This window comes from Rhinatrema bivittatum, chromosome 2 (genome assembly GCF_901001135.1).
Source record: "Rhinatrema bivittatum chromosome 2, aRhiBiv1.1, whole genome shotgun sequence".
Taxonomy (NCBI): domain Eukaryota; kingdom Metazoa; phylum Chordata; class Amphibia; order Gymnophiona; family Rhinatrematidae; genus Rhinatrema; species Rhinatrema bivittatum.
Window position 1 is genome coordinate 35,504,024 of NC_042616.1, and position 11,770 is coordinate 35,515,793.

At 49.2% G+C, this 11,770-nt stretch overlaps 1 long non-coding RNA gene across 1 annotated transcript; it reads right to left on the bottom strand.

Annotated features, from left to right (window-relative positions):
• Positions 1-1,309: 1,309 nt before the first annotated feature.
• Positions 1,310-8,527, bottom strand: LOC115083806. Its single transcript, XR_003854408.1, has 3 exons — positions 8,039-8,527; positions 6,367-6,493; positions 1,310-2,821 (listed from the first exon to the last, which is right to left on the bottom strand). It is a non-coding gene; the product is annotated as an uncharacterized LOC115083806 (long non-coding RNA).
• Between the last annotated feature and the right edge of the window lie 3,243 nt (positions 8,528-11,770).

Sequence of the window (11,770 nt, forward strand, 5' to 3'; positions counted from 1 at the left end):
TGAGGGTCCGACTGGACAGAAATGGGGGAAGCGGAGGACTGCGCCTTTAAAAGGTTTGTAAGCCTTGAAAAAATTCCACCCAAGAAAAAGCAACCGGGTCCAGACCAAGGCCAGAAGGAAGTGGAGCTGGTCCCACAGAACTGCCCTCGCTAGCAGAGGAGCCATTCAAGGGAGAACCAAGATCTGGCATCCCCTCAGACAAGGCCATGACCAATCCATCATCAGAATGAGAAGAGCCAGGCTTAGCAAAATCTGAGGAAGACAACTCTCCCTGAGCGTCTGAGCAGCGCTGACACAGGTTAGAAGCCAGGTCACGCTGATAAGCCCTAATATGACAGGCCTAACAAATATGAAGGCGCTTAGGCTTCTTGCTTAGCACGCCATTGCTGCGGTAAACATGCGTCAGAACGGCTTGCGCTCCAGAATGAAATGTGCCCAAAAGATAAGAGCCTAGAAGAAAGCACAGCAAGGCACATGCACAACCTGTTCCCCAAGTTAAGCGCATAAAAAAGTTTGTGTGCGCAAAAAGAGCACCCAAAAACCAAGCGTACAATGTATGTGCAGAGCTGACACACTGCACACACTGATGGCCTATAGAGGGTACAGCAGACACAAGAGCGCACGAAAATGGCTGCTGCGGCCTACCACACAGCGTGCAAGAGAAAAGCCCTCGGTGCAGGGCCTAGCCCACCGGGGGCCACTCAACCCGCCAGGCTGCTCAGTTCCCCAAACTCAGCGTGAGCAGGAACGAACTTCGGCATGGCACGCCGAGAATGAAGACCAGAGGAAGTCCTGAAAGCGCTCTGTCTCTGAGTCAGGTAAAACTTTCTCCCTTTTGTTTTTTTTTAAACCTTACCTGAATTCAGCATTTACCAGCTGAGTATAGAGATGGTCTCCAGCTGCAGGGGTAGAGGGCATCTGCCATCACCACTGTGCTCGGCCTACTGCATCCACTGCCTTTCAGCAGAACTAGCAGCTAAGTCCACGCCTGGAAACCCAGCTACCGGACCAAGGCACAGCTCTGAGGGACCACGGAAACTGCCTCAGGAATTCTCAACTGGAGGAGGGACCTTTAGGTATCACCACAGGAAAGCGAGGCTTTTTTTTCCTGAATTCAGAATTTCAAATTTCTTCTTTCAAAAAGCTCAAAGCAATCCCTGTAGGGAGATGCACGTGCACCATCTGCTGGAGACAGAGAATACTGGCAGGATGAGTCACTGCAGGACTATATATACTGTGACATCAGCTTGCTCCCTCTCCATCTGCTGGCGGGGGAGCATAAACCCACTGATCCTGAGTCTATCTGTCTACACACTAGGAAATGCTTTTTAAATGAATGTGGCAATGCCCAGGTGGTTGCTCTACAAATGTCCACGAGTGTTATTGCCCTGAAGTCTACCAGTGAGACCTGTTTTCAAGCAGGTCTTCAAGCTGGTCCAGTGTAATTTAGTTAGTGACTTCAAGCTCTACAACTGTTTGCTTAAGCTGCGATATCACCGAGCCTTATTTTTCCCATGTGGTTTTTCAGCTTCCTCTATCCCCCAACCCAAATCAGTGAGATTACTGCACAATTCGGTGACCGTTTTAAAATATCAGCTGTCACTAAGGAAATATTTTCATTCAGCTCACTGAAACACTTGGAAAAGTCATCCCACGATAAGTCTTCCATCGAGATTGATTTGGAGATAGGGATTGCAATACCTTGATCCTCCTCCTGTGTGGGCAGCGTTTCAGGCTCCAACATCTTGACTTTCTCTTCTGAAAGCACGTTCAGCGCCTCGTAAGAGAATCGTCACAGGTCCACCGATTTTTTTTTTACATGACAACGTTGCAGTGTTGGGAAGGCTCTCCAGTTTCTAATCTGCTAAAATTAAGAGGGATACTGGGGAGAGCAGATTGCTCAAACTGGCATCAGGCCGGTGACATCAATTCCTCTCTCATCTGTGGATGATTCTTATCCCAGTCTAATAAAAGGGATCAGGCCCTCACAGAGGGTCCAGTTTCCTCGATACATGCCTGAGCCCTCTGCTTGTCAGGTTTATGTCATGGACTATCAGGCTGGAGTTTGGGAGCAGCCCCACAGAGGCAGTACGGGGCAACAGGACTGGAGCGGATCTTCTGCCCAACCAACCCCCTCCCCTGCAGGTGAGCCCTTTGTTCTCCAAGCCTGTAGGACTTGTCTTCTGTGAAACATCAGAGTGCAAACAGAGTGGGAACTTCTGTGCAGGTTGGGAACTGGATACCGATCACAGACTGAGGACTGACTGGGAAGTGGTTACAGAGTACAGGCTGCAGCTTGGACACCGAGCACAGTTTAATGCAATTGAACTCTTGTGCTGTGGCATGGTTGGCACAACCTAGTAGGCGACCTTACTAGGCCCATGTTGACAGCTGGTGGACCCGCCCTGGGCTGGGACAGAACTGGGGCTTCACCTGTCCAGACCCGTTCCTCACAGGTTGAGCCCTTGAGTTCCAGGGGCCGGCAGAACTTGGGTGATGATCCCACAGGGCAAGGATGAAGGGAGAGTCCAGGGCCGAGTTGATGTCAGGGCAGGCAGCACTCAGAGAATCACCGGGTACGGGACAGGCAGCGAGAAGACATAAGTGGGACAGGATTCCACATAGTATTTAATATCTGTCTTCAGTTGGGGCCATCAACAGTAGCGAACAATGAATTCAAGGATTCTGGCAATCTCAGGGTGTCCAGCCATATCAGTATCATGTGCCCATTTGAGTAACTTCTCTTGGAGTCATTTGGTAACTATGTTCTTCCTGGATGTACAGGGATCACCGCTGAGGCAATTAATCTTGCTAGATCCATCTGAAAAAGTTAAAGAACAGTGATCACTTGGCCTGTTGAGGATTGAGGCATTGAGCCTGTGGCAGATATTCTAGATTCTTCTGATCAGTGTACATGGTGATCGGATGTCTGGCTCTTCCTAAGAGATGACGCCACTCTTCTAACACAAGTTTTACTGACAGGAGTTCCTGATCTCTGTATTTTTCTCAGCAGGCATAAATTCCCTGGAGAAGTATGAGCATGGCAAGAGGGTCCCTTGGTCACTGTGTTGAGTAAGGACAGCCCCCAACCCGAGGGCAGATGTTTCTACTTCCAAGACAAAGAGCTGAGAAGGAGCTGGGTGACGCAGGCAAGGCTCTTGTGAGAATTCTTGATTGAGCCTCTGGAAATATAGTAGGTCCCATATGTTGGAAGACTACAAGGTCGTTACATAGTCCAAAGGCCATGACAAGGTACTCAGAGTGATCATCCCTTGTATTAAACACTGACTTTCACTTATCACCTTCTCTTATGCATATAAGATTATATAGCCCCCAGAGGTCTACTTTGGTAAAGATGTGCTCCTTGCGGGCGAGCAACATCTCCGAGATCAGGGGCAAGCAAAACCAATTCTTCTTGGTAATAGCATTAAGGCCCCTGTAATCTATACAGGGCTTAAGGGATCTGACCTTTTTACTGCTCTGCATCTGCAAGGAAGTCGAGGATGGCCGGTTTTGGTAAGTGGTAAGGTAAAGCCCCTTTCCAAGTTCTCTTTGATGTACTGTATCATGGCAGTCATCTCCAGTGCTTATAGGGGATAAACCTTCCTCAAGGTGGTGTCTTCCTCCCTGGCAGCAGGTCTATAGGTCAGTCATCGGACTTGTGTGGGGGCAAGGTTTCTGCCTATAATATGTTGATGTCAGTGTAGAGGTGTACTGTGGTGGTAGCTAGAGTCATGTTAAGACGAGGCAAGATTGAGGGAGAGAAATGTCGCAGGGACATGTGAGCCCCACTGGCCAGCTGCAGCGCGCCCCAGTTTATGGAGGGTCAGTGTTGTTGGAGCCAGGGTAGTTCTAAGATAATGGGGTTTGATTGCCTTAGGCAATTCATAAAAGGTGAGGATCTCCTTCGCAGAAGCTCTGTTTTACATAGTAAGAGGCAGGGTTACTTCAATGAGCCAACCCGGGAGAGACTCACCATAGACAGAAGAGATGGCAACTGAGTTCTCCAAGGTGGTTTTGCAGATGAAGCAGTTACCATCTGCTCTAGCACCCAAGAATGCCTCAATGTGGATTTATGATTTTTCCGGTGGTAAGGCAGACAGGTACCAACATCTATTGAGAGGGAGGTATCCGACCTAGGGTTGCCTCACCAACCAAGCCTAGGGATGGGAGTTTCCTGACTTTTCAGGACAGTGGCTGGCAAAGTGCCCCCTGGTGGTGCAATACAGGTAAAGCCCAAGTTGTTTCCACCTCTGTTTCTCCTCTTTGGAGTGCTATGAACGTCCCAATTGCATGAGATCTTCTGCGGACAATGCAGGCTCCGGACTAGGTGTGGGTGCCAGAGGACCCTGGAACTGAGTGGCCATATGGATGGGCGGCCAGAAGGCCTTGGATTCCTGGGCCTGCTCTTGAAATCTCAGGTCCACTCTGATGGCCAGGGCAATTAAACTGTCTAAGGTGGGAAGAATATCATGGCCAGCCAATTAATCTTTAATCCGACCAGTCAGTCAATGCCAGAAGATGACTGTCTGGCTAACTTCGCCCCATTGGAGATCAGATGCCAAGGTACGAAAATTGTATCATGTGTTCTCCAATCGCGCGGGTGTCTTGGTGGATTCTCCGGAGTTCTGCTGTTATGGAAGAAGCATGGCCAGGCACGTCAAAGACCAGGCGGAATTGGTGAAGAAATTCCTGGAGATTCTGTAGAATCGGGTCTTCACGTTCCTACAACAAGGAAGCCCGGCAAGAACCATATCACCCATTAAAGAGAGCATATAGGTTATCTTAGCCTGAACAGAAGGAAACAAGGCTGACTGGAGCTCAAAGTGCATGAGTCACTGATTTATAAACCCCCAGCATTCCTTAGGATCTCTGAGATAGTGGGGAGGTGTTGACAAGAACCGAATGGGTCCTGGGAGATGGACCAGGTTGGGTTGTAGTGGAGCCTCAGGAGGTGGAGCCGATGTCAGTGGGGAGCACTGAGTCCTGGTTCCCGCCATGGGGCCTTTAAGAGCAATACAGAAGTGTGTGCATACACCTTAGGAGTCAGCGCAGCACAGCCGGAGAATGATGCAATGGCGGCATTCCTGTCGCGATGTGAGTCCGGAGGCATTGGGGCTGGTCGGAAGCATCCAGGCTAGGGCAGGATACAACGTACAAGCTGGACGAAGGACAAGTAAAGCCGGGGGTAACAGACAATGGCTGAACTGGACTGGGCAGCCAAGGATTAGACAGGTAATGGGAAACAAGAATCCCAACAGGGCACAATACAGGGCAAGGTAATCCTAAGTAGGCCCATACACCGTACGGTAAGAGTAAAAAGCCCAGGAGGGAACAGAGCATGGAGGGAGGCCTGAGAAGGCACAGAGAAAGGCCAGAAAGCCTGGAAGGGCCTAGAGCAAGGCAAGAGGCCAAGAGAGGCCATAGAGCAAGGTGAGGGGCCCGGATGGACCACAAGGCAAGTTAGAAGATCTGGATAGGCCACAAGGCTAGACAGGTAGGAAGGCCCAGAGGCCACAAGGCTAACAAATGTACAAGGCCCAGAGGCTACAAGGCTAAGCAAGGCAGAAGGCTCAGAGGCCATAAGGCTAGACAAGTAGAATAGTGAGATAAGAGTGGTCAGGTCAGAGAGCCAGGATACCTCGATGAAGAGGCACTGAGGTATTGGACAAGCTGGGTGAAGTAGAGCTGATGCTTGGGCATCGTGTAATCAGTGAGGAGGTAAATGGCAAGGTACTGAGCAAGGCTCACTGAGGACTCCTGGTGGAGGGAAGACTGTGCAGCAAGTAAAACCAGGGCAATTTACTACAGACTCTAAAAATAAAAACAATTTCTCAGACCTTTTTTCCCACTGTTAGGAGTCTGTATTGCAGACACTGGAAGGACAGACAAACTCATCTCTTTATTTCCTCCTCCTCACTACAATTCCTTTTCTTTCTTTTTGTGACCAAGGAGTTTTCTCCTGCTCATTTGTACTTCTAGTTCAATCAGAAACAGAGTTGGGTCCTAGTGCCTTGAGCTTTCATTCCCAAATAACTGAGAATTTCTCTCCCCATTTTACACCCCTCCCAAAATACTGAGTCTGCTCATTGCCATGATGGCACTGTGCCAGAAAGGGTGAGGGCATACCCCAGAGCTCCTTCTGGAACCCTGCAGTCATGGACCTTGAATCCAACCACTAGATGTCATCCCTGAGCAATGACCACATCTGCCTGCCCCCCCAGGGGGGACAATGAATGCTGCCTCTGCTTAATCCTCAGCATCTACCTATTTAGGAAGCAGAAGTCCCAACTTCATTCAACAATTCAATAATCTTCTGTTCTCCCCTCCCAAAAATATGAATTTCTTAAAATCTTCTCTCCTTACCCAGTGAGATGAGGGTCTGATAATTCTCCTTCATTACATCCTCATAAAGCTTCTTCTGCCATTCCTGTAAATCCTCCCACTCCTCCTGGGAGAAAAGAATGGCGATATCCTCAAAGGTTACTGGGACCTGAAACACAGACCAGAAACACTCAGCACCTTCTGCGTAGGGTAGGGGGAGAGCTTCCTCTGTGTGTATAATTCACAGTTACATAACACACAGTCCCAGAGCAGGACTATCGCAACTGGAAACCAGTTACACACAGCACCTGGGACACAAAATCTCACTATAGGACTCCAGTTCTCTCCTTAAATCCAGGAGGGTCCCAAATTGCCTTTTCTGTGCCTCAAGTCTGCTCAGAGTCCTATTAGAGTCAGGGCTGATTCTGCAGTGTCCCAAGTTACAAACCTGCAGCAGTGTTTGTTCAGTGAGGGCAGGATTTCAGTGTTTAGTACTTGTCATTATGAAGCTCTCCCTTTTTGAACCACTAACTTAGTAATTAAAGAATGACAGGAGTCAGGGGGCACCTTATAAACTGCCAATTTTTGCTACACAAGACTTAACACGGCTTTCCCTCTTAAGTTTAGTAATTAAAAGGATATTAAAGCATAACATGATAATACGTGAGCAGGTATAATCATCAGAATCCCCAGTAGTAGTTTCTTTAACCTTTATACGACATAGGAATGAGGAACAATTATTTTAAAGAAACTGAGCTATATATAAACACATTTCCTTAAAATATCAATTTCAGTACTCATTGATCCTGTTGCCCTTCTATTTGTCGGCTCCCAGTTTTTACCTTTTCACATGAGAAGTTCATTGAACTTTCTCCTCATTCCCTTGCCTGCTTACTACCTCTTTGACATCTATATCAGTCTTTCCATGATTTCCAACCACCCCCACACACTTTTTCCAATACATCACTCTGTAATGGCTTTTCCCACAACTATCATAGCCAAGTGACTGATCTTTGCCCCATCTCCTACTCTTTGGGTTTCCACCACTACTGCAGATGCTGTGCTGTTGTTGGTCCTTTCTCTGTGTAGGAACCCCATGTAGGCTAGCTTCCACCAGCTAATTCTTATTGCCACCGTTCTCTCCTGCCTTACCCTACCAGAAGTATCTAACATTTGCGACTCACAGTAAAGAAAACAAAGACATGTGCTTTTGGCTGAAGAGAGAGAGAGAGTGTGTGTGTGTGGGGGGGGGGACGGGGGGGACAGGAGGTTGACACCAACAGCTAGTAAAGAAGAGAGGATTTACTTGGGAGCTGGAGAAGAAAATGAGAGGAAGGCTATACTGCAGGATAGGGAGAGTGAGCAGGAAGGAATGAGAGGAGAGGAAGGAAATTAATGAGGAAGGAGAAACTGGCTGGTTGGAAGTAGACTAACGGGGATACTGGAGTGAGATGAAGGAAAGGGAAAAGGACCTTTTGGACAGGTTCATAAATTCTTATTAGCCAGAGAGATAGACTTCAGTTTCTCCCTCTCTTATTTCTTCCACAGAACAACATGAAACAGACTTTTGTATTGGGATTTGCAAGATACAGTCCGATCACCTATTCGAGATAACATGCTGAGCTCGATGGAGCACTGCTCTGACCCAGCCTGGCATTTCTTATGGACTTAGGGTTTATAGAACAAGGGCAGGAAGCTGGGGGCGATCTCCTACCTGAGCAGAAGCTCCTGCGGGCATTTTCCTCTCTGCTTTTGCTGCTGTCAGGATTAGAAATGAATTGGAGGATCTTTCTCGGGTTTGGGAAGAGCTGGGTGTTTGCCTCTTACTGTTACCGGGAGAGAGTAAAGCTGAGAGTCAAAACTGCAGAGCCCGGGAGGGGAGATGAGTTTCTTCTTCCTGAATCAGACTTTCAGCAGCTGCAAACGGGCAGAGCAGCTCCACATCGTACTGGGCGCAGACTGATGACATCACACAAGAGGCGGGCGAGAGAATTACACGTCACTAAGCATATAATGAGGATGTCACAGAGGGGGTATTAAGTCGCAGCGTGAGATGTAGGGTCGCCACTTTAGAGATTTTGTATCTAAATCTGGCAACTCTTTGAACCAAATGGAGATTTTAGTCCTGACAAGGAGCTAATTCAGCTATTACTGAACAATGTAGTTACAAATCGAGCGACTTTCTCACAGCTCTAAAATCTCCATCGGGCTCCCATCCTACAAAGCATAACTGGAAGCAGGAAAGTGCATTGGAGTGAGCCTTCCTCTGGTTAGAGTGTCCCAGGAATGTGCAAGAGAATGAGACCCTTCTCTGGCTAGAACGGGGCAGGCAAGAACAAGAGATTGTGACATCCGCTAGCTAAAGTGCCCCAAGAATGTACATGAGAGTGAAACCTCCTCTGACTAGAGTGCTCCAAGAATGTGCAACAGAGTGAGACTCCTTTCTCTGGGTAGAGTGCCCTAGGAATGTGCCACAGAGTGAGTCCCCTTTCTCTGGCTAGAGTGCCCCAGGAATGTGCAACAGAGTGAGTCCCCTTTCTCTGACTAGAGTGCCCCAGGAATGTGCAACAGAGTGAGTCCCCTTTCTCTGACTAGAGTGCCCCAGGAATGTGCAACAGAGTGAGACCCCTTTCTCTGGCTAGAGTGCCCTAGGAATGTGCCACAGAGTGAGTCCCCTTTCTCTGGCTAGAGTGCCCCAGGAATGTGCAACAGAGTGAGACCCTCTTTTTCTGGCTAGAGTGCCCCAGGAATGTGCCACAGAGTGAGTCCCCTTTCTCTGGCTAGAGTGCCCCAGGAATGTGCAACAGAGTGAGACCCCTTTCTCTGGCTAGAGTGCCCCAGGAATGTGCAACAGAGTGAGACCCCTTTCTCTGGCTAGAGTGCCCCAGGAATGTGCCACAGAGTGAGTCCCCTTTCTCTGGCTAGAGTGCCCCAGGAATGTGCAACAGAGTGAGACCTCCTCTGGCTAGAGTGCCCCAGGAATGTGCAACAGAGTGAGACCCTCTATCTCTGGCTAGAGTGCTCCAAGAATGTGCAACAGAGTGAGACTCCTTTCTCTGGGTAGAGTGCCCCAGGAATGTGCCACAGAGTGAGTCCCCTTTCTCTGGCTAGAGTGCCCCAGGAATGTGCCACAGAGTGAGTCCCCTTTCTCTGGCTAGAGTGCCCCAGGAATGTGCAACAGAGTGAGACCCCTTTCTCTGGCTAGAGTGCCCCAGGAATGTGCCACAGAGTGAGTCCCCTTTCTCTGGCTAGAGTGCCCCAGGAATGTGCAACAGAGTGAGACCTCCTCTGACTAGAGTGCTCCAAGAATGTGCAACAGAGTGAGACCCTCTTTCTCTGGCTAGAGTGCCCCAGGAATGTGCCACAGAGTGAGTCCCCTTTCTCTGGCTAGAGTGACCCAGGAATGTGCAACAGAGTGAGACCCCTTTCTCTGGCTAGAGTGCCCCAGGAATGTGCAACAGAGTGAGACCCCTTTCTCTGGCTAGAGTGCCCCAGGAATGTGCCACAGAGTGAGTCCCCTTTCTCTGGCTAGAGTGCCCCAGGAATGTGCAACAAAGTGAGACCTCCTCTGGCTAGAGTGCCCCAGGAATGTGCAACAGAGTGAGACCCTCTATCTCTGGCTAGAGTGCCCCAAGAATGTGCAACAGAGTGAGACTCCTTTCTCTGGGTAGAGTGCCCCAGGAATGTGCCACAGAGTGAGTCCCCTTTCTCTGGCTAGAGTGCCCCAGGAATGTGCAACAGAGTGAGTCCCCTTTCTCTGACTAGAGTGCTTCAAGATTGTGCAACAGAGTGAGACCTCCTTTCTCTGGGTAGAGTGTCCCAGGAATGTGCCACAGAGTGAGTCCCCTTTCTCTGGCTAGAGTGCCCCAGGAATGTGCAACAGAGTGAGACCCCTTTCTCTGGCTAGAGTGCCCCAGGAATGTGCAACAGAGTGAGACCCCTTTCTCTGGCTAGAGTGCCCCAGGAATGTGCAACAGAGTGAGACCTCCTCTGGCTAGAGTGCCCCAGGAATGTGCAACAGAGTGAGACCCTCTATCTCTGGCTAGAGTGCCCCAAGAATGTGCAACAGAGTGAGACTCCTTTCTCTGGGTAGAGTGCCCCAGGAATGTGCCACAGAGTGAGTCCCCTTTCTCTGGCTAGAGTGCCCCAGGAATGTGCAACAGAGTGAGTCCCCTTTCTCTGACTAGAGTGCTCCAAGAATGTGCAACAGAGTGAGACCTCCTTTCTCTGGGTAGAGTGCCCCAGGAATGTGCCACAGAGTGAGTCCCCTTTCTCTGGCTAGAGTGCCCCAGGAATGTGCAACAGAGTGAGACCCCTTTCTCTGGCTAGAGTGCCCCAGGAATGTGCAACAGAGTGAGACCCCTTTCTCTGGCTAGAGTGCCCCAGGAATGTGCCACAGAGTGAGTCCCCTTTCTCTGGCTAGAGTGCCCCAGGAATGTGCAACAGAGTGAGACCCTCTATCTCTGGCTAGAGTGCCCCAAGAATGTGCAACAGAGTGAGACCCTCTTTCTCTGGCTAGAGTGCCCCAAGAATGTGCAACAGAGTGAGACCCCTTTCTCTGGCTAGAGTGTCCCAGGAATGTGCAACAGAGTGAGACCCTCTATCTCTGGCTAGAGTGCCCCAAGAATGTGCAACAGAGTGAGACCCCTTTCTCTGGCTAGAGTGCCCCAGGAATGTGCAACAGAGTGAGTCCCCTTTCTCTGGCTAGAGTGCCCCAAGAATGTGCAACAGAGTGAGACCCCCTTTCTCTGGCTAGAGTGCCCCAGTGAAGGAGTTCAATTTCGTGGCCCCCCAAAGAATGAAACAACTGAAAGTCTTCCGACTAATCATGCCAGCAGTGAAACGCACAGCCATTTTGAACGTACTAATGTTTGCAACGCAAATGACACGTAATGCGTAGTGACGCAGTTGCGCACTAACACGTAACGTAACGTAACTCCATTTTGGAATAATAATTTGTATTGTATTAATACGAATGCCGCTGTAAAATGTCTAACACGTCAATTAAATGACGAAACGATAGTATGATCATAAGCTACACCTCCTAGAGGACCACGCTAGCTAATGCTTGTTCAGCAGTTTGTGAATTGTTTGTTCAGCAAAAACCAGAACGCATGTGTGAAAGATAAGAGTTGTAAAGTGCATAAAAGTTTGCTCCTAAGGGGGCGTGGCATGCAGTTGTACTGAGCCTTTGTCTTAGCTGCATCTTGCTGGCAATAAAAGTCTATCTTTACGGATCAGTTTTTCTGGGCCTCCTTACTGACTAAAAGAGACGGTTACACCAGGAATGTGCAAGAGTGGGACCTCCTCTAACTGGAATGTGACAGGCAAGTAAAGGAAAGTGAGACCTTTTTTAAGTGCCATGCTGGCTGGTCCTGTTCCTTTTCCCTTCACTCATCAGAACAGACTCTACTGGATCAGTCTTTCCCCAATCTCTACCCTCCCC